Genomic DNA, 26885 nt, shown 5'->3' on the forward strand with positions numbered 1-26885 from the left:
CTTCCCCTAGCTGTGGGGAGGTTGATGGTGTAGCTGGTGTTCCTAATGGGACATCAATGTCTAAGGCCACCTGTGAGTAGAGTTTGTTCTTCAGGAGCATACAGGTAAGCTATAAAGACAGCACCAAACTTGCTCATGGTTTTTGAATCTGGGTAGGGTTAGCAAAGAGTTGGAGGTGCAGATTGTGACACTAAGTTAGCATTTACTGCAATGTTGCTTTATTTGTTTGGGATAGTGTCTTATTGTTCAACAATCTGGCCTTTGAGTAAGGAACAGCTTTCTTTAAGCATTGCATCTGATTAAAGGAATTCTTATGAAAGCAGCAGGAGTACCCATTATGTAATTAAAACTTTCCTGTTTGCATGGAAAATTGCTATGAGACTAATGCTGTGTGAAGGCAAAGACTTTAACGGGTAGAACCTTTACTTTCAAGTTCTGTTAAAGAACATGAGTCATGTTTGGGAATGGGATTAAAGCAAATTTTTGCTTTAGTAGTAGGCTTACTTATGGCACTCCTTTTTTTTCTGGCTGCTTGATGTCAATGCTCAGAGGCCAGCTGGGAAGGGGAATAAACTAATGCTATCAAGGCATTCTTGCAGAAGACTCTTTGATGTAATTAGGGATGTGAGATCTCCATTGCAAGCAGCTCTGTTAAACTGGTCAACTTCAACAAGACTGTCCCAACTTCTGTAGTTTCTCCCTAGTTCTTTGTACTGAGTTGATGCTGCTGAGAGCTTAGCTTGAAGTCCTGAAGATCCCCAAACCAGTGATGGTCTGGGGTAGTATGTTTGTGGTTTGATCTTGTTGAGGTAGAGGAAAAACAGGAGACTGCTGGAAGTTTGTTGTGCTGCTGTTCTGGTGTTGCATTTCATTAACAGTTGTTTTCTAGATGGCATATGAAGCATCTGTTCTCTTAAAGGTTATAGGCAATGTAATATGCAGTATCAGCAGTCTGATAACTAGGATGATACTCTCAAGTGCGGTTACAGTAGTCTAGTAGAAGGTGTCTCTGCCCTTGGCAAGGAGGTTGGAACTGAATGAGTGTTGAGGTCCATTCAACCTGAACCATTCTAGGATTCTATGATAAGATGTAGCATTTTTAAAACCAGACTGACCTTTGCTGTTTGATGGGATGTGTACAGTTTCCATTGTTCTGGAAGATGTAGGAGGAAACTCATTTCAGCCGTAGGTTTAGCTGGCATTCTCTCCTCAATAAGGAGGAAGAAATGACATCTGAAAGAGCAAGCCAAGGAATGAGTATCTTGTGATGCATGGTGCCACTGTGTCCTCTCCTGGGATGTGTTTGAGGAACCCTATGGGGAGCAGGGAAAGAAGTGTCTCTCTGTGTGCTAAGGGCTGCCCTGGGAGGGAGGTTTTCTTTCCAAGCAGAGGAAGACAACCAGAGTAGATGCCATAAGCCAGCAACCTGTGAAAGATAAGGGAGAAATTCCTAGGGAAAAAGAAGAAACTACTTCAGAGAAAAGGAAAGGGATGGGAATAGGAGATCTAGGTGACTTTTTACACAGCACCTGTTCAGAAACTTGATGAAGTTCAAGTCTGGAGTCCCTTGTGAAAGACCTCTTGCTCAAGATGTAAGCCTGCAAATGATGTGAACGTTAAGTTTAACATTTCTAAGAAGTTGTTAGAACAGATTCTTTTATATTCTAGTGATTTCTATGTGTCTCTGAAAGTAGCTTTGTTACAATGAGCTAAAGTACTGACAGTGCAGTAAGACGTTCTGCAAATGGCATGTGGGGAAGGCTTGCACAAGCTGCACTAAACCCATTTTACCATGTGCGCTAGCCCACATTGGAGTGGGAGATTCATGGGGATTTAGAAGAAATCAGTTGAGAAAATGAGAAGAACTGGGGGAAAGCAATTCTATGGGTTGTGTCCACACGGAATGATCCTTCAGGAATATGGTGAATAAAAGAAACCTACAACTAGAATGTTTTGATGAGCATCACTTTGAGAATAACACAGTATGTTCAAAGCAAGAGCTCTTAAAATCTGATTTAGTGCTAAATAGGGATACTTGGTGGAGAAATTTAAGCACTTAGCCAAGAACCCCATCAAGCAGAATGTGCCCTTGAGGATGTCCCTTGAGCTTTGAAATGCTCTTGCAGAAGGTGTATTCCCCAAACAGGTAATCCTGCGTTTAAAAAGGCAAATGTCAGTCAATTGCTTGCAGAAAGGAAAGAGCAGAGAGGTGTAGCAAGCACTCTGTGTAGGGGTACTGTTGAGAAATGCTATTGGAATCCATGGATGTGATTTGATATCTATCTGATAGCTATTAAAGGAGCAACTCGATTCTCTTGCAGTGTTGTATCATTCTGCTGACATCTTGCTGATATTTCTGGAACATGCCTTTGTATAGACTAAGCTAACTTCTGCTTCATGTTGGAAATAGTGGTTTATCATTTTTGGTTTAGCCAGCTAGGCTGATCACTTGACAAACAATAGATTTCAAGCTTCAGGCTTTAAATACAGAAGCGATTATTTATAAATATCAAGGGATTTACCTGTTCTTTCAGAGACTGAGACTGTATTTGTGTCAAATCCAGATTTCCAGCCAAGCCCAGATTGTGCATGGATTTAGTGGTGCTGAAGTGTATATACCAGTTCTGAAGTGAGTAGGACTCCTTGTTGCACAGGAAAGTCATGTTCTGTCCACAGTACCCTGCCTTATGGAGGTCTTGGATGCTGTAGAACAGGCAGGCAAGGGATGCTTCACTAGCCAGGTTAAAAAGCAGTAATTGGACTCAAATCCTTCAGCACTGCATAGAAGTGTAAAATAAGCATGTAAAATAGGCAGCACTCTCCTGGTGACTCCATCTGCTCCGTGGCAGCACCACGGCTGCTCTGCCTTATTTCTCTGGCAGATTCCTCACCTCTCTTATGGTTTATAGCTCAGCCAGCTCGCTGCAGATCATCCTCTCCCCAGGCAAGGTTGGAGACTGAAATCACTGCCCCTGAGTAAAAAAACGGCATCTTCATCTCGGGCTCAGCCATCAAATCTCATTTTCCCTTTTGGTGCTGGACACCTATCTCTGGCCAGCTTTCACAGCTGATGTGCAACTGGGTATTTGGCTTTGCTGTTGCACACTGTGGGTTTTGTGTTCTCTTCCAACAGGAATGCTATTACCCAGGGAGGTGTTTATGTGCTTCAATGTTTTGACTACACCAGCTTTCCATTCAAACAATTTCTGGTGAAAACGAAACCAAGCCTGCAGTGAGAGAACAGGGCAAAGAATTAGCACAGCTATTCTCTTGGACTAGACAAGGGAAGAGGGCAAATCACAAACAGGGTTGTAGTGGCATGAGCAAGAAAGACATGCTATTTTCTTAGTGGCTTTACCGCTGGGTGTAGGGATGCTCTGTTATCCACAGAGAACAGCCCAGTTGGAGATGAGTGATGTTGTACTCCAGCCCTGAAACTGTGCTCTAGGATGAATCAATTCTGAGCTACAAAGTGAAAGAAAAGCATAGAATATTTATATGGTGTCAAGTTAATGCCCTTGAAAGTGCAGATCCCAGCACTGTGGGCTGGTGGGCTCCACAGGCTTCAGTGAAGATATATTGATGCAGAACAACTGAGAATAGGCAGCTTCATTGGCTACCAGAGAAGATGCTTGTTGCCTTGTGAAGTAAGTGCTATTTATCTTTCTCACGTTACGATCAAATATAGAGGCAAGTGGCAAGGGAAGACAGGCAGGCTTCATTATTTTTCAGCCCATCTTAGATTTTGTTAATAAAATACAGTTTAAGTATGGTTTTGTGTGGCTGTTTGGGAAGCCCATTTTTTTTTCTTCTGAGGAATGATTTAATACCTTTTCCTGAGCCTGTGTTGTACTTGGGTGCTATGAATCTGAGCTCCTCTTTCCAGTGTATTTGACCACCATCCTGATTATACATAATGGCAGAATTTGGGATAACATTGCAGGAAAAAAAAGGATTCCATAGATAATATTGGGATTTTTTCCCCACGCTAGCCTGACAACACATCCTGACAAGTCTTTACAAACTATATAGGTAAAGCTTCCCATAATTTTCAAAGCTGGGTAGGTTTCTGGGGCTGGATTTTAATGGAAATCGATAGAAAGGATTCTGTCACTCTAACTGCAGTACATACAGAGGTTTGTATGTGACTGGGGATCTTATTTTTGAGGTGTCACCAACACCTGGGGTGAGGTGCACACAAAGAAATGAAAGTGAGTCCTGTTGGCCTTGATTCCTGTCCCCCTCACCTGTGGTTGCCTTCATCTCTGCAGTGAAATCCTGCTTTGTACTCCAGCTTTTATTGTGAAGATACAGCACTGCTGAACAGATACATGAGTGGCTGAAATCCTGGTGGGATTCAGGGAGCTGGTGTGCTCCCACTTCTTCCACCTGAAGAATTCATCCAGACACATGAGCTCAGAGCATCCCTATGGTGTATTTTAGTGATCTGTTGTGGGAGGTGGGAAATGAGGGCTTTGTGCCATGTCTCAAGTAGAAAGGGCTTTTAAACCCATGGCTCTTTGCTAATTACAGGTGAAGATGATTAATCTGCTGCCTCTTCCAGAAGCCCATCCATGCTTCTGCAACCACACTTGGGAGTTGCTTTACAGCCATGGATGGTGGGGCAGGCAGGAGTCCAGCTGTTTGAAGGGTGTTTAATCCATGCTCCTCAGCCAGCAAAGTCAGGTGTGTGGCAGCACTCCTGTTAGCATTGTGTGTTCAGCCATTTAATTACTCTCGTGTATTTCAGGAGTCGTTGGTGCACTCTTGCATGTCTAGGTCCTGAACCTGATGTGTAACTACCTCTTCTTTGGTAAACTTAAATGGATGCATTATCTGATGGAGTGCTTTTTGTGATTTAGAAGCAGCAGTGGGACTAAGCACAGGAATCAGTCAATATTGATTATCACAGTTTTTCCTGGACTTAAGAGAAGTGAGTTGTAATAAGGGACTGTGGGGTTTCAGTGTTCTGAAGCCTGCCTTATACCTGTGAGAAATCAAAGCAAAGCGTAATTAATGCTGTTGGCATGAACATTAATTCTGGACCAGTGATGATATGGACATTAAATGGAGGATGTAGCCTTTCCCATAATGTATTACACTAAGTGTTTGTGTACTTGAGCTTGATGGATTATCTGCCTTGGCTCTGCCACTGAGATACTCCTAGAGCTCGTGAGTCACAAAATAGTGGCAGAGACACTGGTGTGGTGCACAGGGCTTTGGCTGCTGCTCATGGGCCACTCACAACACGTATTTGTGCACCGATATGTGCTTTATCTCCGGCTGTGCACAAGGAGCAATTGAGGCTCATAAGTACTGCAGGCAATAAAGAGCTGTATTAAAAAGGCAAGACATACTGCTACAGTCTACATGCAGTCCTCCCAGGGAAAACAGCACTCGGTGGCTCCCGTGGTGCTTGGTATTGGAAGGGGGAGCATTTGCACTTTGCTTCTGTTTGCCTTTAAAGTCTGTAACATCCCAGCCTCTCACTGCATTGAACTGGGGGAATAGTTGTGCATTCTGTCGCTGCTGGCCTGGGATGACCTCTGCTTTTCTGCTCTATTTTGTGCCGGGTCCGGTTGCAGAGGCAGGTACAGATTTAATGCAAATGATCAGCTGGGGGGGTTTAGCATAAGAAAAGCTAGGAGCAGAATGGGTTACCACATCATGGTGACAGTCTCCCTCTTCTCCATGACTCCCTTTTGAAACAATAAAAGCTCATTTGTGTCTTTAAAACCACCATAGATTACAGCCTCATCTGCGTGCCAGCTTGTGCGGCTGCAATAGTCTGAACACTTTCTTTTATTCCAGAGACTTCATCTAAAACTCTTCTGATTTGTTGTGGCTGCCCTGAAAAAAGCCCCCTTTGAGCGGGTATAAAAACCACTTAAAGCACTAAGCCTTGTACCTGCAGCTGCTCGGGCAAAGCAGCTAAATAGATGGGATGCTAAATAGACACAAGGAAAGCCTGGCACATCCTGAGGCTGAATACCAGTTGGGGTGGGGAAGCACAAATCTGCCTCCAGGATGAGGGCACAGAGAAGGTCCTAAGAATGGAGAGCTGGCAGTTGCTTTGGGAAGCTGCCCTGCCTGGAGTCATGAGTAACATCAAGAGTGGGAGAGAGTTTCTAACTTGGTGACTTCCAGGTGGGTGTCCCTTTCTGAAGCTTATTTTGCTGTCCAGGCCCTGAGTGATGTGGTGTTGTCTGAGGGTTCCCTACCGTTGGGGTCCGAGCTCTACAAGCAGATATGTGGGAAGCAGCTTTGTGGGTTATTTTGACCCTGCTCCGGCTGTGCTGTGATTGTGCTTTGGATGGGAGGTGTTTAGAAGAAGACATCCTTGGCACCACTGGGGTGCAACTGGTTATCACATAGTCTTGCTGTTGTCCATGGCCAGTCTTAATATTCCAAAGTGAAAAAGCAGATTCTACTTAGAGCTCAAAGCAGCTTTTATCCACTCGCTTACAGAGAAACTGAGGCAGAGATTTCCTTTCTCTCCTTATGCACTGATCAGTGGTTACATTTCATTGTGATACAATAACTCATGCTCTAAGTAGCTTGCTGAGCTCATGACATTCTATAGATATCTTCCAAAAGGTTAATAGGTTGAAAGGAAGACTGACACATAACCTCTAAACCAGCTCAAAAACTTTGTCTCAAACCTTTCCCTCTAAGGTGAATCCAATGGGGTTGAGCACTGTCCATCCACAAGTATTAATAGTTTTGCAGCTATAAAACTTGTTGCTATATGAAAAATAATCTCATCAGGTTCTCCTTCCACACTTTCCTTAAGTGATGTGTCTGGAGGTAAAATACTGACACACAAAATCAGTGTGACTTTCTGATCTGTGTTTGGATGGATTCCAAAGTTTTAAGTTGGGTTTTATGTATCTTTTTAATGTTGCTTTATCAGGATGCCTGTCTCCAGTTATCTAGCCAGTGCTCAGCTTGCATTTTGAACCTCTTAATAGCTTGATATTATCAAATCAACTTAATTTGTTTGCATCTCAAAGACTACATGGCTTGCTTACAAAGCTAGATCTAATCTTGGACCTTGTGTTAAATCTTTGATCTTGGGGCTTCCAGTGCAGTGTAAAACAACAAACCACAGTGTTTTCATTAAGATACACAAGTGATACCATTTCCTGAGAAAATAAGATTTTATTGCTTGATCTTCTGAGGGGGTTGGTGAACATCAGCTCTATTAGCATGGACATAAAAAGGTCAGCACATCTACAAGGCTGTTTATGAAAGGGCACGTTTATCACTTGAGGAAACCAACTGTGAAGCAGAGCTACCTCTGTGCAACCCCAGCCTTAGCCTCTCTGATGGGGGTGAACCTTGCAGAGAGCCTGGCTATGGGGGCCCAGGTAACAGGAAGGGTGAGCAAAGCATTTCTTATCCCACATGTCATATACAAAAAGGGTTAAACATGCTAAAGCACCATCAATATGATTTGTTGCAGTACAGTCTTAAGCATTGATGTTTAAATACTCTTGGTTTGGTCTTCTTGATGAGATCTACAGAAGGAGGGAAAGGAATGAGCAAAAGCAATGCAAGCGTGCAATCCAAGTCATGCTTTGCAGCATAAAGCTTGTAGACAAGACCTTTTCCCTCATCCTTAACTCGGGACTTTAGCTGGTGTTGGAAGTTTCCCAGCCATTAGCCTAACTATTCGCAGTCATTTGTAACGCAGTCTATAAATGCTTTCAGTATCTGAAGAAAGGCCTGCGATTACCCTGGAATTCCCATATTTCCTCCTATAATATTAGTACCACTGATTGAAGCCCCAAACCCTCAGACTGTGCTGTTGTGCTATCCCAGTGCCTTGTGGTACCCAAGCTGGTGATTAATGGTGGTGAGATGGCCAGCACTGCAGTACAAAGGAAGCAAACCTTGAATTGCTGTTATCCTGTGCCCCCCTGGGAGAGCAGTGGGGCAGGATGGTCAGGAGGAGCTTTTAAGAAGGATTTCTTTGAAGTTGTTTGTGAAAGGCTGTTAGACAAAGGGCAGGATGTGTCAGTCAGCTGTGGGATGCAGGGTGGGTAGGGAGGCTGGTAGGGAACCGAGGTCTGCAATTAAAGTCCAAGTGTTTCTTACTGAGGGTGGAAAATCCTATGTAAATGTGATTACATTTTATTTCATTGCAATAATGGTAGTGGATGGAGCCTGGAAGAGTAATAAAACCCCCTGTCACTGCGGAGCTAGGCAGGGATAGGGCCAGCTGTGATACATCTGGATAAGGGCAGTAAATGCAGGCTGTGGCCTTTCCCTGCAGCTGTCTGAGGATTTGGCATTCCCCTTGTTTCCCTTTGCCTTTGGGCCTCTTCTTGACATCTTTAGGGATGATGGACCCTGTATAGGAGATGGAGACAGACTGCATACACAGCCCAGGCTCCTCTCCTAGACCTTGGTGAGTCATTAGGGAGACTTGTTTTCTTGAAGGCTGGGGAATGCCAGCAATGGATCATAGAATCCCAGCCTGGTTTGTGTTGGAAGGGACCTTAAAGCTCATCCAGCTCCAACCCCTGCCACGGGCAGGGACCCCTTCCACTAGAGCAGCTTGCTCCAAGCCCCTGTGTCCAACCTGGCCTTGAGCACTGCCAGGGATGGGGCAGCCACAGCTTCTCTGGGCACCCTGTGCCAGCGCCTCAGCACCCTCACAGGGAAGAGCTTCTGCCTAAGAGCTCAGCTCAGTCTCCCCTCGGGCAGGTTCAAGCCATTCCCCTTGGCCTGTCCCTACAGGCCCTTGTCCCAAGCCCCTCTCCAGCTTTCCTGCAGCCCCTTTAGGCACTGGAGCTGCTCTAAGGTCTCCCCTTCAGGAGCCTTCTCTTCTCCAGGCTGCCCCAGCCCAGCTCTCTCAGCCTGGCTCCAGAGCAGAGCTGCTCCAGCCCTCGCAGCATCTCCATGGCCTCCTCTGGAGTTGCTCAAGGAGGATATGGATGATGAAGCCATTTGTTGAGAGCCATATTCATGATAGGTTCATTTTGGAGTCTGAGGTTCACAATCATTTCTCTTGCTGTGTGTGCCATGGCTCAATCAAAATTGTCTTTCCAAAACCTTTGAAAAGAGAAGTTAGATCTGAATTTTGGGGTAAAGCTGCATCTTTTCTCGATATGCTGCAACTGTTCTCTGTTTTCTGTCAAACTACCAAGTTCTAGTCCTGCAAGAAGCCCATTTTTTGCCATAAAGCTAGTATTTCATAAGCTTAAAGTGCATTTGGCAAGTGTAAGGATGCTGCATTCATTGTTATTCTAAAGAGACAGCAGATGAGAGAAGATGCCTGCATTAACAAGCAGTCAGACGGTTTGCCATTTGTAGCTTGCTTAAACTAATCAGTGATATGGTATTATGAGCAAAACTTGCCGAAAGGCTGAGGATTTTATTGGAACGTTTGCAAATGGTATTAAAGTGAGACCTCCAACAATGCTATTGATGAAATTTCATCTTTCTTAACTACAGAGCTGTGATGCAGTTCATCACAAAAACCCACTGGGTGCCTAGGAGCTGATTTCTGTAGTCTGAATAGGTGCTAGAGTCCCTGACATACACCATGGTTAATGCCTGTGAGCTCTAGTCACATGAACTGAGAGTTTTCATGTGTATTGCTCTGTTGATGTGATTTTACTTGTAAATGTCTCTGGACACATTGCTCTGGGTATTGAACATCCAGCCCTTCAGGTTTTTTTCTCAGCAGTCATCTTAGACGAACGTGAAAGCTTTTCTGTGCTTCATTGATCAAAATGCAGCAAGGATGTGACTAGAACGGGTGCCTGCGGTCTGTTTATTGTCAGGATGCTGCTCCGGATGGTAAAGGTGTGTGAGATGCTAATGAGAGGGGGGATGAAAAGGGAGCCATAGATAAGCAGGGGAAGGGTACTTGCATCTCCATCATCCTGTGTCAGCTTTAATTTCCATCGCTTCTCCTAAGTGCTCATTCCACAATTAGGGAAACTGTATTTTGGATAATTAAAATGGAGAGCTGGGGTTGTTCAGAGAGGTCTCTGCTGAGACCTCATTGTGGCCTTTTAGTGCCTAAAGGGGGGCTGACAAGAAAGCTGGAGGGGGCTTTGGACAAGGGCCTGTAGGGACAGGCCAAGGGGAATGGCTTGAACCTGCCAGAGGGGAGACTGAGATGAGCTCTTAGGTAGAAGCTCTTCCCTGATGCTACCTGGCAGTGATGGTGAGCATGGTCTTTGTGTCCCTGTGTTGCTCAGGGATGGCCAAGCACCAGTGTCGTACAGCTGCAGAGCTGCGAGTGGTTCAGGACAGTAGTTTATATCCCTGCAATTTTTGTTCCTTTTCCTCCTATTTTTAAATGTAATTCCCTTGGGAACAAATCCATGCCCATGGAAAGGAGGGTGGCTCCTTACCACATTTTAAAGCTGAGGTTTCTTTAATATTTCTTCCTCCAGTGGGATTTGAAGGTTTTGAGTGTACCAAAAATATAAGCCTTTTCTTTATAGAGAAGAAATCTCTTCCTGTCGTCTTTTTGCACCAAAATCCTTCTAAAATGACTGAAATGCGTCCCTCAGAGTGCTGTTTCATCTTTGCTTCTCCTTTGTGCCTCCTGCTTATTTATGGAAGCAGCTTTGTTTCCTCAACAAACAAGAGCTACATTTTTTCCTGATTTCATCAGGCGAGCAGCATGAACTGGTCAGGACCGGGTCTGATTTGCTGCAGACTCCACCAGAAACAGTAATCATATCAAAGGGGTGAGGTGTCGATATAATTGTAATGTGGGCACAGGCATCTCTGAAGAGAGTTGCTATCCAATATAAATGATTGTTGAAATATGATAAACCATCTAGGATTAAAAAGAGATAGGAAGGGCTTTTGACAAATATAGCTATTTCTTCCTTTTCCCTGCATCCAGCTCAGGCAGCAATGTACTTCAAGCCCAGAAGCATGACAGACCTGAAAGCCAATGGGATAATACCTTCTGCCTTAAAAACAATTAAGGTATAATCTAAAAGTACATGAACAAGTATTTTGGTTAAGAAACTTGCCCTTTTCCCATTAATGCCTGTGCTGGAGGGGGTTCTATGGCCTGAAACTAGGGATTACTTGCAGAATAAATTACCTAAGGAAGAAGCATGGAGAGGGGCTTGGGACAAAGGCCTGTAGGGACAGGCCAAGGGGAATGGCTTGAACCTGCCAGAGGGGAGACTGAGCTGAGCTCTTAGGCAGAAGCTCTTCCCTGTGAGGGTGCTGAGGCGCTGGCACAGGGTGCCCAGAGAAGCTGTGGCTGCCCCATCCCTGTCAGTGCTCAAGGCCAGGTTGGACACAGGGGCTTGGAGCAAGCTGCTCCAGTGGAAGGGGTCCCTGCCTGTGGCAGGGGTTGGAGCTGGAGGAGCTTTAAGGTCCCTTCCAACACAAATCATTATGAGTAATTTTTGGTCCCCTTTGCAAGGACAGTATCAAATTCCCCAGTCTCAAATCAGGCTCAGTCTCCTCTGCATTTGCCTAAAGTTCAGTTTACAACATTCTACCAAATTTCTTTGCTGTGTATTTTCCCAGTGCTGATGCGCAAGCCCTTAACTCCTGATCTGTAGAGAAACAGCCAACTGTATCTGCCAGAGATGAGCCCTGATGCCTGGATGCAGGTGGCCTCTGGTCCCTTTACATGGAATTTACCTGTGGCTCATTCCTTTTGGAAACCAAACCCCAGCAGAAAAACTTGGAGGGATGTCAGAATATTCCAGTTGACCAGAATTTAAGCCTTTTCTGCATTTTCTATTAGTGATAGATTTTCAGATGAGTCTAAGAAGGGGGTAAAACCCAGCAGCCTGTGCTGCTCTGGACTCTCCTTGTTGCCAGAATAGGAACCTTTGGTGACACACAACCCTGAAGAAACCAGGGAACAACTAAGAGCTCTTTCCACATACACACACACTTCAAATTGATGTGAACATGCTGACTTTTAGAATGGAGAGATTATATGCTAATGCTGACAGTTCTTTGCAAGCTGGCTCATGCTGTTCATTTCACCCTACTAAAGTAGCTTTGTAAATAAGCAGAGATGCTGGTGTTCTCATGCACGTGTGCAAGCTCTGTGTCTCACTTGTGCTTTTGGAGGGTGAGAGTGGTGTTAAGGCAGGATGGGCAGGGAAGTGCCTGCAGCCCATCCAGGTGAGATAGGCTGGAGTTCAGCACCTCTAGTCCTGGCTGAGGACTTTGGCCAGGAGAAGAAGACCTGAGAAGTCACTTATCTTTCCTGGGTCACAGAAACATGGGCAGCGATTCCTTTTGAATTACCCCCTGAGTCGTACAAGGTTGAGAAACCCCAAACTTGCCATTTTTTTATTAGTCTAACAATACTTTTCCCTCATTCTTTCTAACAATATTTCACATCAGCTTGGCTGTTGGCAACCCTCCCCAGATATGGAGCCAGATCAGCAGAACTGCATTTACTTCAGTGGAAGGATGCCAGGTGATGCAGCCAAGGACCATCTGAGCTGAAGCTATCACACTTATCTAAGCTTATCTGCAATTTTTGCCTAAAGATCTTGTGAGAATCAGGTTTTCTCACATGATTCAGAGATTTCTTGTTCCAGGATGGGCTTAGAAATACCCCATAGCAGATTTTCTGGTGGTACAAGTTACATTCCACATCTGGCCTGACCTTGAAATAGATGAATGTAAGTGGAGGAGAGGAGGAGCAGATAAGCTTAACAGAAAATTCAGTCTCCCCTGTGACTTGGTTCATAGAATCATAGAATGGTTTGGGTTGGAATGGACTGTAGAGGTCATCTGGTCCAACCCCCTGCCACAGGCAGGGATGCCTTCCACTAGATCAGGTTGCTCCAAACTGTGTCCAACCTGGCCTTGAACACTGCCAGGGATGGGGCATCTACCACCTCTTTGGGCAACATCGACTGGGTTTAACAGCAGCATTCTCTGCAGCAAAATCTAAATGTTTAAAGGAAGGATGAGAGCCCGTTCCTCTACTCTTTCGTGTGATGCTAACTCTTGAATGCAGCTGCTCTGGTTTATATCTCGCTGCCACCATGGATATTTACACTGCCCTGAGTTTGCAGAGCTCCACTGTCCTTGTTTTCTACTCTATGTAATGCTTTCCTGTGCCTAGTAATATCCCACATGGAAACCCTTGTTAGCCTTGCTAATTGCTATTGTATTTAAAATCACTTTATCTCTTTTTGACCAGTCGGGACAAGCGTTTATCCTTGGGGCTGTCTAATTCACAGTAAGTGGGTTATAGGATTGCAGTGCTGTAGGTTCTGCTTGGCTGTGCTTGCTAATGCTCTCAGGAGCTTTGTAATCACAAGTGAAAGAGCAGCAACATTTGATCCAAGACTTTAATATGTGTCCCATAAGATACATGGGGTGCGCTCCAAGCAATTGCTCTTTTGAATAGTTATTACTGGGGATTTGGAAAGTGGTGCTTGCTGTGGGAAGAGTTTCCTTGTACAGATGTAATGTAATGCAATACATGTGTACATTTGGGTCTGACTGTGTTTAACAACATTAGCCAATAATGAAAAACACATACATTCAACATGCTGTTACCATTAACAGCTAAAACCTGCAGCCATACAATGTGGAAGGCTTGACTTGCTCTCTATGCACAGTTACTATGTCCTAAGATTTATATTCAAACTTCTTTTTTTAACCTGTACTAGCACGGAGTGCAGCAATTCCAGGGAATTTTGTTCTTTTAATGCTCACATGTTTTGTAGTACTTAATGGACCGACTTTTCATGGTTTTATAGGGTTTGTAGTATAACATTTGTAGCATGTAAATGGGACAGGCTGTTTGATATGATAATAACCTATTTTAGGTCGTGTGTTTGTTACTAGATATGAAACCATTTTATTAAAAAGTTACTTTTTCTTTCAATATAGAAAAACAAGCCAGGAAATTTAAATCATTTATGGAAAACCCATTGCCAGGTCACTGACAGGATAGGAAACTAATGCTAGTTTTATGATGTTCCAGTCCCTGCTATCTTTGCCAATCTTGTGCGATGCTCAGGCTAATGAAGCATAGAACAATAAGTAATAAACTATTAGTGAGCCCTAGGCCTGCCCTGGGATTTCAAGGGAGGAGAATCAAGCTGCTATTGTGAGTTCACTATAGCAGCTGCCTCAAAAGCAGATGCTGTCATGGAATACCCAGCTGAAGTTGGGTGTCCTACCCTTATCACCAAAGCACAGTTTATATGTCAGAAGCCATCAAATGCCAGTTGCAACAAGTCTCTCAAACAGTTTACTCCTAAATGTTTTCGTTTTTGATACTTTTTGATTGGTGTATTAATGACTAATTAAGAACTCCAGTTCTTCAAGTAGACTTGTGGGTGATGAGATATGTGGCTGAAATCCCTTTTTCATTAACACCATGTTATGTTGTTCTCCTGGATCTAATGTAGCTCCCTCTTTTTCTGTTTGTCATTTGGGTTTTCTTGGATGTCTCCTTTCTTTTCCATCCTGTAGCTGGGGTAGGTGTTGGAGTGATGGACAGCTAGGTGAGACTTCCCTGAGGCAATGGGGATGCCCTGCAGAGCCATGCTGGTGCTGTGCAGGCAGGGAAGGTCACATAAAACCAGGTCTGCTCCCACTTGGCATCTTGTATTTGACAGCGTCATCCTTCTGCTTCAGCTTTTATGGACTATGAGCCAAGAAATCCTGTGATCAGGCTTCCCTTGCAATCTGGCTGTCTGGCAGGGAATGTATAATGGATTCATTCTTCATATCTGATCAAAGAAGCACATTACCCTATGCTCAGCAGTGATGCAAACGTATACACGGTATGCAAGGTTGTGCCTGAGAGGGCATATGCTTGAAGAAATATGTGAGCATCTCCACCTCAGTTCAAAGGCATATTTTCCATTCTGGTCATGCAGAGGATTTCTTTACATTGTATGCAGCAACTCTTAGCTCATGATTACAGGCTACGAGTTATTTAAGGCAGTCCAGCCTGTTTCTTGTTACCTAAAATAACATCAAACTGTGCATTTATCCCCTCTAAAAGGGTGTGACTGTGTTACAAGGGTAGCTCTGAATAACTTCCCTGAAACACATGTTATAGCAGTGCAAAGCCACTGTAATCGAAGAATAAACTCCCTATAACCCTCCCACTGCCACCTTCCATGGGAGCTGCTGAAAAGGTCAGACCTGCTCTTTGCCCATAACTTCCCTATAAAAGAAGACTTTGGGGCAGCAAATCCTGAATCTTGGTCATGGTTATTGCAACAATGCGCTTCCACCACATCCATGGCTGATTTTATTGCAGTAGAAATCCATTCCCTGTGTAATTCCAACCACATGCAAGATATTCCCATAATAATTTCTGCAAACATCCCTTGAAACACCCACAATAAGTTTCTTACCCACTTCTCTATTGGAGCCTTAAGTCTTACAAAATGCCACTTCCATTTCCTTTAATGACTGGAATCTTTTTTATGGCTACAGCATGAATCTCACATATGCCTGGTTGGCCTGAAAATTGTGCTATATTTTTACCTTTTGCTGCCTATTGGAAACCAAAATAGGAGTGAATGATGGAGAAGCAGCTTTTCCATGCTTCTTTCCTGCTCTTCCTAATTCCTCAGGGCTCCCAACCACAGCAGGTAAATGGTTGGCCACTCTGAGAGCCCTTATCTCCATAGATCCACAAAAATATTCCCTTTAGGGGCTGTAGTGTCTTTCCACAGAGAATGAATTGTGAAAGCTAAGAAAACTAGTTTAGGTAGAAGGAAGAAACACATGGGGGCAGGATTAGAGGCACTGCCGTGCCTTGTGTTCATGACCAATGGTCATCGTCTTGCCCGAATTGCACCTTGCTTCATCTTGGGCTTCCTAAGTAAGGGTTTTACAGCACTCTGCTGCTCTTCCGGCTCTCCACCAACTCCCAAAGGCAAACGAGAAAGCTGCCTTTCCTCTTTAGGATTTCACACCTTGCTGCAGCATAGGCGAGGAGGACAAATTGGCCATTTCATGCTGCGGTGCACTACAAAGGCTGCTCAGCTGGGCGTTTGCCTGTGCTGAAATGACTTGGCATGCACCCCTTGTGTCTTACCAGCCCTGCTGTATACATCCGGGATGTGCTCAGTGCTGCTGCAGCAGCAGTGAAAATCATGAGATGTAGTTGGAGGAACGTCAAGTTCGGGGTGGCCTTTGGGTGCTGGAGGGCAAGGTAGTCAAAAAAACCTCACCAGCAAATGATACCTGCCTTTTGATTGTGTGGTCACTTGAGGCTACTTTTTAGTCTCAAGTCTTTTGAACAGAAGGTTATTTCCCCTTAGTTAACATTTTATACTTCTCTTTGGTATGGTCACAGACTGAAAGGAAACTTCAGCTATCATTGTAGTTTCTTCAGCTGCAAAGGAAGGCATTAACAGAAAGAATGGCTTTCTCTTCTTAACTCATTTATAGCACTTAATACACAATTTGGAAGGGAATAAGGAAACAATCAATTGTAAAACCTTTTGCAGTGACACTTATAGTTGTGGGGGGTTAAATAGGCTGGGAATCAACAGATGTTTCTTTTCTTAGCCAGCAGAAAAGCATCAAGAGGAAAACCAAACTCTTGGAAACTTAACAGAGCAATCTGACTACCAGATGAGCCACAGTGCCGAACCCAGGCTCTTGGATGACACAAGCTAATGTGACACTGGATCTGGTTTTAAGAATGCATGGTTTTAAAAATACTCAACAGAAGGAAAGCTATGACTCAGGAGGACACATTCCCACAGAACCCAAAGGCCAGATCTTGCTGAATCACAACTATTTGTTATGAACCACCTGCTTGGCCACAGAAGTAACATCATTCAGTTGAGCAATATTTTTCAAGAGCTAAACTTAGAGATGATATGGTCAGAAGATAAAGATGTAGGGAGGAAAGGGAGCTGGTAGGGTGCTTTTATCCTTGTGGGTAAGTTTTCATGTCAATAGTCCTAATGCACAGTCAAAGTATGACTTGCAAGAGTGTGAATAGCATTCAGGATCAGTCCATCCTCTGTCCATCTCCTGATCCTATAAACTGTAAAGTGGTCTTGCTGGAGCGGCATGTTCTCCAACTTCATTCCAGCAATATAGCTGCCAAAAGGTTGGTCTTGGCAAAGCACATTTCAGATTGGCATCATTTTATACTTTTAAGCAGTTGAAGGAGTCTGTGCAGCCAGATAACCAATGAACTATGTAAGTGCTGATACTGAAATTAAATGGTTAATGAAGTTTGCTTTCCCTTGGCTGCTCATCCTGCGTTCTCCCAGTGTGCTGCTATAGGGGAGACAACTCTTCTGGGAATGAAAGGGGTCTCAGATATGAAACACATCCAGTGGACTACCACTAAAATCACTGTGAGTGAGTCTTTTCGTGCTATTTAACAGGTTTAGCTCATCCTATGTATGAGTACTATGAAAGTGATAACTGTTTCTTGCAGAGGCCCCTCTCCAGGGTCAGTGTTGGCCGAGCCTAGCAGCATCTCATCCCATGTGTGTTACACATGGGTGACGATGCTCCCTTGGAAAGAATCACAGTGTAGGCATATGGCCAGGACTTTTTTCCTCAGGTGATTTTATACCTCCCGAGAGGCATGTGCTGAGGAGCTCTGATTTACTGCAGAAGGAGTTGGCACCACACATAAACCACCCTACACTGCGTTCAAACAATCCTTACAACAAGTCTCTCTAAGGCGCTGTTTCTGTTTGCTGGCAGCTTGGAGTAATTCAGGTGAAAAATCATAGTGAATTTTTACATGCTGAAATCTCCCCATGCCCTGGCACAACCTAGGAATAGCTCTGCAAGATTAAAGTGGCCCGAGAGCAGAACCAGTGCTAGTAGGGCAAGTGATTTATCACAAATCCTTGTAGATTTAGAGATGAAGTAAACTGCAGCTCTAAGACTTCAGTTTTGGGGTCTTGAGCCTCTGATGCTTGTGCCAACACTTGCCAAGTGATGCTTGACATCAGACCTTATCCAAGGGCTACCACTGGAACTGGTGTCCTTGGGGACAAAGGCAACCCTGACTGTAGTGGGGTTACAGTGAGGGCTGTAGATACTGTGATGTTAGTGCTGCTAGTTCACTTGAGGCTTGCTGGGCACAGCCTTCAAAGGTTTTGTCCTTTTTGGACTTCAGATGGAGCTCCCTATCTGCACAGAAGTATTTTCAGTGTTATCTTCCCCTCCCCTCATCTGTGGCACCTTTGATGTGTTTGGGCAGGAAAACATCTCATTGTAAGAGCAGTTCTTTGAGTGCTTTTGTGTCCTCAGCTGCTTTCTGTGGGCTCTCTGGCACGTTGTGGTTCCCCTGCTGTTCCTGTTCACTTTGATAATCCACATATCCTCACTTTGTCTCACTCACATGTTTGCTGTCTCTCACTTTTCCTTCCTCACACCTCCCCAGCCTTACTAGATATCCATTCCCAGGGCTCAAACCCCTTCTTCTCCCAACAGTCAGGCTGCTCAGGGTTTTACTGCTTTGCTTATCATATCTGTCCTATCCAACACCAGCTTTTTGAAACAGCATATTGCATCAGGATTATGGCCAAATTGCTTCAGGATGGTATAGATCTTTCAGGTCCATATGGACACATTCAGATATAGATTTTGATGATTTCTTAGCCTAAGAGTGCTGAAGCTTCAGGTTTTGCCATGGTTCACTGCAAAGATAGAACCATGCCAAATGCAGCCTGAGGGATGGAGTACGCTGAGGGAGAGTCAGGATTTTGGGGATTGAGCCTGAATACTTGAGGTTCAGGTTGCTCAGGCTGCAAAGTGAATAGAACTGAGCCCATCTGCAGACTTCTCACAGCCCTGGGGTGTCTTTGCTGTGCACAATGCCTCCCAGCAGCACAGCCCAACTCAACGCACCTTCAGCTCCCCTCTAGGAGCTGTGCCTATTCTCACTATTCCGAAAAGGAATGTCATCTCTGTCCTCACAGCTGCTGCTGCTGGCTCCTTCCAATTGATTTTCAGGTGTTATCACTGCTGGCTGCACCCATTGGCTTCCCTTCCAGCAAGGACCAGATGTGGTTGCTCTGATTTCTTCTAAGAGCCTGTATCTCAACAGGCTGAGCTGCAATCCATCCTCAGGCTCCCCACAGCTATCACGTATGCAAAATGCATTTCTTTCTGCCAGAGGCTTGAAGAGTCCTGTGCATTTGTTATATTATGACTCTGGGGCAGTTTTCAGGGTGTTTTATGTAAGATCAGAGATTTTCTACCCCGTGAGATAACTCTACCTGAATTAGGGAGCTTACTTCCCAAGACTTCTGTTATTCAGAATTTAAGCTGATGACATTTCATGCTTTAGAAAGGCTTCTCTGAAGAAGCTCAGATGAAGTTTATTATTAGGTGTTATTTGAAAGGCATTTAAACTAGCTCAGCTCCTTTTTCTCCCAGACTATTTGGATGAGAGTATCCGGCACCAGTCTTTTGTGCTGAAATCAGAAATACTCATGTCTACAGAAGTGATGACCAGTGGTGGGCAGAGGCATTTCCAGGCTTTCGTGTCTGGGAGAAGAAGACTGTTCAGCTTTTTTTGAGGTGGGATTGTCAAAAAATGTAATTGCAGGGAGCATCATTGTTAAGGAGGCATTAAAATGGAGCATTTCCCTGTAGTGTGAAGGCATCCACACTGCAGCTCCATTACGTCTTGATCCATTGATACTGCTCTTTCCTAGCCTGAATCCTTTGGCAAATTTCATGCACTCACTAGTTATTACCTATTCCCACATTCATCTGATGATTACAGCTAGCCAGTGCTTCATTTATGCTTTTCTATTCCTGTGTCACAATTACATTGACAGCTCACCGTATCTTTAAACCCACCATTACCTCCTTTTCTTCCAAACCTGAACAAATTCCAAAGGAACAATTTTAGCTTTAACTTAAAACTATGGAACCCTCTGGCAGTATTGTTTCATAGTAATACTTCTGCTTTACTGCCCTTTATTTACTGGTTTTAGCAATGTTCTTTGGTATGACACTTGTCTGAGCACCAACCCAGTTTATGGCACACCCAGGTTACACTGATCTCTAATGAAAGAATTCATCTCTCTCAATTGGCTTTTGTGGACGTGCTCTCAGTGTACAATTCCCTTCTCCATCAGTTTACATTTCCCTTGTTGGCATTCTGTCACTTCTCCTAATTTGACTGCAAATACTTGGAAAAATGGTTGTATTTCCTGCAGCAGTTGCAGTCCCTTCCCTCTGTCACTTGCAGCAATCCCTGTGGAATTTGGCTTGAATTTTTATGTTGCTGTGTTGTTTCCCAGCTTTTTTTCCTGCCTGGATTTGTTCCAGGTACGGTGCCAGGATTAGCACTGACTTCTCTGCAAGTGATGCTTCCATTATCAGAGCTCCAATAACTGGACGGGTGGTAGGGCAGCTAAGAAATGGGAAACCCCACTTGTAACTACTTAAATGTTTAATAGTAAGGTTTTATGGCTGGAAGAATGAACAACTTGCTCACTTCTTGGCTTTCGAGCTTTCTTCCATCTCAAGAAAAGCAGAGATGACAACTAAGCTCCTGTTTGCTGGGAATTTTATTTCTTTTACAACGCTTCATGCAAAGCAATGCAGTCTCAGCCAGCCTTTTGCTGAGCACTGACTGGTTTTCAAGAGCATACAGGGTAAGCCCTACTCCCCATAGTACCTCTGGGGTGAACTAAAAGCCTTACTGCTTCCAAGGGGGTTTGGGTTGGTCTGGCTGTCGTGGTCTCTTCCTGAACAAGGAAATGGTGCTGTGTTTTAGGGAAGACAACAATAAAGTGTCAGGGTCAATAAACTGTCAACAGGCTGCCAAATGCTGGTTTAGGATTAGCTGGTTGTGTTCAAACAGCCTAAACTCACACATCCCGCTGTGTCTCAAACCAGGCCGTCGCAGCGTTCTGCTTCAGTTGCTGCTTGTGGCTGCAGTCAGGCCAAGCTGCTGGGGCATATCACAAGACCTCATCTGTGATGCTCCTCAATGGCTGAGTCTTGTAGCCAATTTGGTGTGTTTTAGCTTTTGTTTCATTACCCATCTTGCAGAGAAAGTTTTCCTTATTTTTCATTTAAGAAAGAGCACTTTTCTCACTGAGTTTTCTATTTGGAATCAGCTGGAGCTTCCCATTCGTTTCCCTGCTGAAATTAATTGAGCTGCTTTCATGGACAATCAGTAGCATGCAGGAGCTCTCACTCTGTAACACATCACAGGTTTCATGTGCTTGGTTTGAAAAACAGGTAAAGCCATGTGGATAAGTAATGGTGCATTATGTAGCTGGGTCTGCAATGCCAGAGTGTGATGAGTTTAATACTGAAATGCTTGTATCTGTGTGGCTCCTGTTTGTAGGTTTTCTTATTTATGCTATGAAAGCTCCATTCTTCCACTGGGAGATGGGTGCAGCTGGAGGCGGTAGCATTACTGGAGTAAAGGCAATATTCTCACCTCTTTTTGTTGATTCAAACTGCAAGTCTTTTCCACTCAAAGGATTACTATTAGTTTGGTTTTCCAGCCTTGCTAGGAAACATCTCGTATCCTTTGGAAATAGGAACATTCGAGTTGCAATTGGCATGGACTGGGGAAGCCTTTATTAATGCACCATTCTGGTTTTCTGCTGTAACCTTCATGCCCTTGGAGTTAGGAGCAGGAGGCAGCATTTGTGGGCACTGGCCTGTCACACATGCAGGGCTGAGGTGGGAGCTCCGCTACTCTAATGGGTCAGCTCTAATTCAAACCATCTGGCCACAAATGAGATGGTCACTGTGCTTGGTTGTGACAACACTGGGAATCAGGAGCTCCAGTAGCTTGTTCATTGATAGGAAGAATTGCTGTAAATCTGCTCTGGGGCTTTCTTTAAAAAGAAAGACACATTTGTTCCAGTAAGAAACACTTCATGCAGCTGAAGCTATAAGTAGAAGCAAGAAGGAATGGTGGAATTCAGTGCATGATGTTATTTATACAAATGTCTTTCACGTTTCTGTGGTTTCTTCAACCTGGAAAAGCAAATTTGCCCATGTTTTTATTTCCTAAGAGGAGATAAGAACCCCATTCCCTGGAAAAAGCCCACTGAAATGCTCAGCCTTGATGTGTGCAAGCTTATAAAGCATGGCTATATGTAAACCACATAAATGGAATGTAATTGCAAACTTCTGCTCCTTCCTATATATATACAGTGACTAGACAGTCTGGTCAGCTCTATCCAAAACAGGGATTTGTCTTGAGTGAACTGTAGCTGTCTGGGTGTCTGCTCACCTCCCTCTGCCCCTTCTCTGCCTCCTTCCTACAGCCCAGACTCCTTTCCTATCCTTCCTCTACAGTTAGGGGAGACCTGATGCCCTGAAAATAGATGAGAGCTGAGAGCGGAATGGGTGCAAAGGAAGATCATTTACTCCCTTTGCTAAACTGCAATAGTATTTCTACTGTAGCCCTCTCTGTCTAGCAGAAATGTTGCTGTAAGCTGCAGGAAGACCTGCAGAATGTGGGGTAGCACAGTTGAGTGGCCGTGCTCAACCTACAGTGTGGTTTAGAGAACACATCCTGCATCTTCGGTCCTCATCCCTGACACATGGTCCAGCTTTTTTGTGTTTTTTCCACTCTGAATCTGAGCTCTCCTCACCCCATTAAATATTTGATAGCCCAGTAGGTGGCACAGATCTCCTTTTGTGTTCTGGACTTGCCCTGGGTGTGTTAAATTGCTTCTTGTTGCTCCAGCCCTCAGAGCTGGTGGTTGGAAAGGAACTGCCTGCTAAACCCTCTCACATCCCCTGTGGTCATGGCCTCTGGGTAAGAGGCTGACCTTAGATCCCAATTCTTCCATCTCTGTTCCTGAGAATTTTGAAAGTAAGCTATAGTGCATTCTCACCAGGAGTGGCCTCAAGTGTCTAAACTCATAAAATCTTAGAGTCTTGGAATGGTTTGGGTTGGAAGGGACCTTAAAGCTCATCCAGTTCCAGCCCCTGCCACAGGCAGGGACCCCTTCCACTGGAGCAGCTTGCTCCAAGCCCCTGTGTCCAACCTGGCCTTGAACACTGCCAGGGATGGGGCAGCCACAGCTTCTCTGGGCACCCTGTGCCAGCGCCTCAGCACCCTCGCAGGGAAGAGCTTCTCCCTAAAAGCTCACCTCAATCTCCCCTCGGGCAGGTTCAAGCCATTCCCCTTGGCCTGTCCCTACAGGCCCTTGTCCCAAGCCCCTCTCCAGCTTTCCTGCAGCCCCTTTAGGCACTGGAGCTGCTCTAAGGTCTCCCCTTCAGGAGCCTTCTCTTCTCCAGGCTGCCCCAGCCCAGCTCTCTCAGCCTGGCTTCATCTCCTGTAATGCTTACTCCTCCTGTACAGTAGCATTTGCTTTGTCTTTCTGCATTGTTTAGCTGTGTCATGAGATATGATTATTTGGCTCCTGGTTATCAAGAGCTAAACAGATTTAGCTTGCTGTTTTGTCTTTGCTGCTGCTGAAGCAGTGACTTTAAAGAGCAGTGACCTCAGGAGGATTGTGGTCTTTGCAGCGCTTCGTCTCAGCAGTGTGGAGGCTGCTTTGCCCTGGTCCAGCCTCCAGCTTTGCTAGTGGCAATGCCAGATGGGCCAGAGGACAGAGCCACCACTGACCCGTTTCTGTGTTAAACCACATCCGCAGGGCTGTGCTTATTTAGACTGTGCAAACAGCACCTTGAGCTAAAACCTCAAAGATGCTAACTAGGTACACTGAGTATTTAGTGCTGTCTGTAGGGGCACCTGAGGCTAGATTTGGGTACCCTGAAGGCAGCACACCTAGGGAGGACAGGCAGGATTAAAACCATCCCCTCTCTCAGTAATGTGATCTCTTAGGGAGGCTGTGCCTCCATCTCCAAGGCTGGAATTGCCTTTTCCAGGCTTTCAGCCTGTAACATCCTTGCAAGCTCCTGTCCTAGGTGGCTCCCTATGGGCTGGGAGCTCCTGCTTGCTCACAGCTCTGCAGCCCTGGACCAAGTGCAGGCCACAGGAAAAATATCCAGCTTCTAGCTACTGATGCCTTGAACTGGGTTTGAACTGGAGCGGATCTATAAATAAAAGACCTTGCAGTCCATTACCAGTCCTCTCCAAGCCTTCAGCCTAGCTGTATTTACAAGGTAGCTATTTAAATAAACTCAATATTTTATGGACATGTACACTTACCCTTTCATGTCAACCATTTAGGATCATGTGAGCCTTTAAAAGCTTTCACAGGCTTGAATTGCCTGAGCTGATTATGCACAAATCTGATTTGGGTGCTGGCTCTTATTCCTGTTGTTATCCTACTGCATTTCAGCCACCCATTCAGTCTCTTTCAGATCATGAAAACCAGACTAAAGGGCCTTTGCCAGGGCATCTAAGAAAACCTGTCTCGCTGAAGCTATTGGCCATCTCAATCTGAACCTGATTGCCAATGATAATTAATCTGTTCAGCAGAGCTCCTTTTGCAGAATCATAGGATAGTTTGGGTTGGAAAGAACCTTAAGATCGTCCAGTTCCAACCCCCTGCCATGGGCAGGGACACCTCACACTAAACCATGGCACCCAAGGCTCTGTCCAACCTGGCCTTGAACACTGCCAGGGATGGAGCATTCACAGCCTCCCTGGACAACCCATTCCAGTGCCTCACCTCCCTAACAGGAAAGAATTTCCTCCTTATATCCAATCTAAACTTCCCCTGTTTAAGTTTTAACCCATTACCCCTTGTCCTATCACTACAGTCCCTAATGAAGAGTCCCTCCCCAGCATCCCTATAGGCCCCTTCAGATACTGGAAGGCTGCTATGAGGTCTCCACGCAGCCTCCTCTTCTCCAGGCTGAACAGCCCCAACTTTCTCAGCCTACCTTCATAGGGGAGGTGCTCCAGTCCCTGATCATCCTCGTGGCCTCCTCTGGACCTGTTCCAACAGTTCCATGTCCTTTTTATGTTGAGGACTCCAGAACTTGTGAAGTTGTGTTTTCACTTCACCACTATCAACATACATCCTAGTCACTTTATTCCCTTCTTGCTCTGTTTTATGTTTGTTTTTTCAAAGCTGAAAACAACATCTGCTTCTATATGCAAAGCAATAACTATGTTTTATAACATGAGAACATGCAGGTCTAGCTGTATTTCAATAAAAGAGACAATTAGAAGTTAATTTACACTTGGCAAGCACAGAGACAGAGCAGGACTATGCAAATCAGGTACTGAATCTTAGGCTGTCAAAAAAAGAACGTTTAATGGCAGAAGTTTTTTTAATGGAAGAAATATGGTATATATTCCTTAGATACATATACCTGCTGCCAGAATTCAGGGAAAAGTGCTGTGTAATCATTTTTCCCCATGATGAACAAAAGACTCTGTATTTTTTCACTTCCTTTTAACTTCGGTTTAAAGCTGCCATAATCCCCACCCCACCCATTCCCATTAGGTTTACTTCTGAGTAGGACTTTTCTCTCCCTTTATTTAGCAGGACTAACTGGCGCCTCCCTTGTGCTCCTGTTTTAGGGGGCTGCAGACAGGATGTGCTGGCTGGGACTGGTGCTGAGCTCCCAGACATGAGGATGGGAGAGCTGCAGCTCCAGTTCCCCCATACAACAGCACTATACAAAGTTGTCTTCTAAAAGACCTTACATAAAGAAGCAGTGAAGGGTATAAACTTTTCTCTTTTTATTCTCTATAAACCCATAGAGGTTTCAAAGTCTTTGGGAAAATGTCCAAAAAAAAGAAATGAGGTGTTTAATAGTACTATTTTTGTCCTGGACTCTCCGAATTCCTTGTATCTTCTCCTCCTCTCCTGTCTTTCTTCCCCTGATTTGCACTTTGGGATTAATAAACCTACTCAAGTGCAGTTTTGGAACCAGAAAGGTTGTTTCTCTTTCCTGCTGAAGTATATTCTCTTGGCCAAGCTGTGGCCTGACCTTGATTCCCAGGGAATTTGATGGAGTGATGAGGGAGATACTGTTCACCACAAACCAGGATGGGCTTTCTGAAGGTGGGTGCATCACCCAGGTGCAGAAATGGACCACGGAGTTTGGGTTGTCTGGAAGCAGCAAAAAGAAATGATCACAAAGCAATCACTCCTTGCGCTGCTTGTCAGTGAGCTTTGCCACAGAGATAAGTGGCTATGCCCATAGACTTCACCAGATTCAAAGGGGGACCCCATATACCTCTATCAAGGATGCCTTTAGTTTTCCCTCAGCAAATTCAAGGTTCAGATGCATCATGAAGTTTCTCCAGTCTCCCTACTAGAGAATAGCCTGGTGCAGCTGGTGTGAGCAGCAGTGTAGCACAAGGAGCATCACCAGCATGCTTGAATGCTTGTGCTCCTCTGTCTTGCTGCTGACCCTCAGTTTTGTCTTCCGATATCAGACAGCGGTAGCTCAGCAGTCCTGCACTGTTCTTCCTATAGGCATATTTAACTCAGTTTGAACGGCTGGTAGACAGCACTGCAGGAGGTGAGGTAGTGAGCATATACATGGGTGCAAGGCTGAGACCAGGCTCCTCTGGTTCCTTTGTCTCTCTCTCCTACAGAGCTAACATGTCTTTCCACATGGGTCTCCTAACAGCCCTACCATGGCTGATGGAGAAAGATCATTCCTTCCTTCTGTTCTTCTCTTCTGGGACAACTTGTTGTTTTGGTGCTTCACTGGTTTTTACATTTCACATTTCAGCATGTTTTCTCCCTTGTGCCGGTACATTACCCATTAAACTTCTTTCCTCAGAGTACTCATTGAAAATATTAACATCTACAATATGATTTATGATAATCTTACAAAACCAGTGAAGGTTTTTGTGATTATCCACATGATCATCTTTTAGAGAAAGAACAGGTCTGCAGCTGGATACTGAAAGTTGTGCCCTCCGCTTTGCACTTGGGTGAATCAAGCCTGGGGCTCTGCCACGGAAAAGACCAGTATGGGAAGGTCCCATTCTCATTTGCAGGTGGTGTGTGTCGTCACCTAGTTTGGTG

At 44.7% G+C, this 26885-nt stretch overlaps 1 long non-coding RNA gene across 1 annotated transcript; it reads left to right on the forward strand.

Annotated features, from left to right (window-relative positions):
• LOC133218120 (uncharacterized) lies at positions 1-25660 on the forward strand. The gene is made up of 2 exons (XR_009727053.1): positions 1-104; positions 25386-25660. It is a non-coding gene; the product is annotated as an uncharacterized LOC133218120 (long non-coding RNA).
• The last annotated feature ends 1225 nt before the right edge of the window (positions 25661-26885 follow it).

Source organism: Neopsephotus bourkii, unplaced genomic scaffold, assembly GCF_033783945.1.
Source record: "Neopsephotus bourkii isolate Nb327-2 ecotype Australia unplaced genomic scaffold, CSIRO-AGI_Nbou_v1 NB_1189, whole genome shotgun sequence".
Taxonomy (NCBI): Eukaryota; Metazoa; Chordata; class Aves; order Psittaciformes; family Psittacidae; genus Neopsephotus; species Neopsephotus bourkii.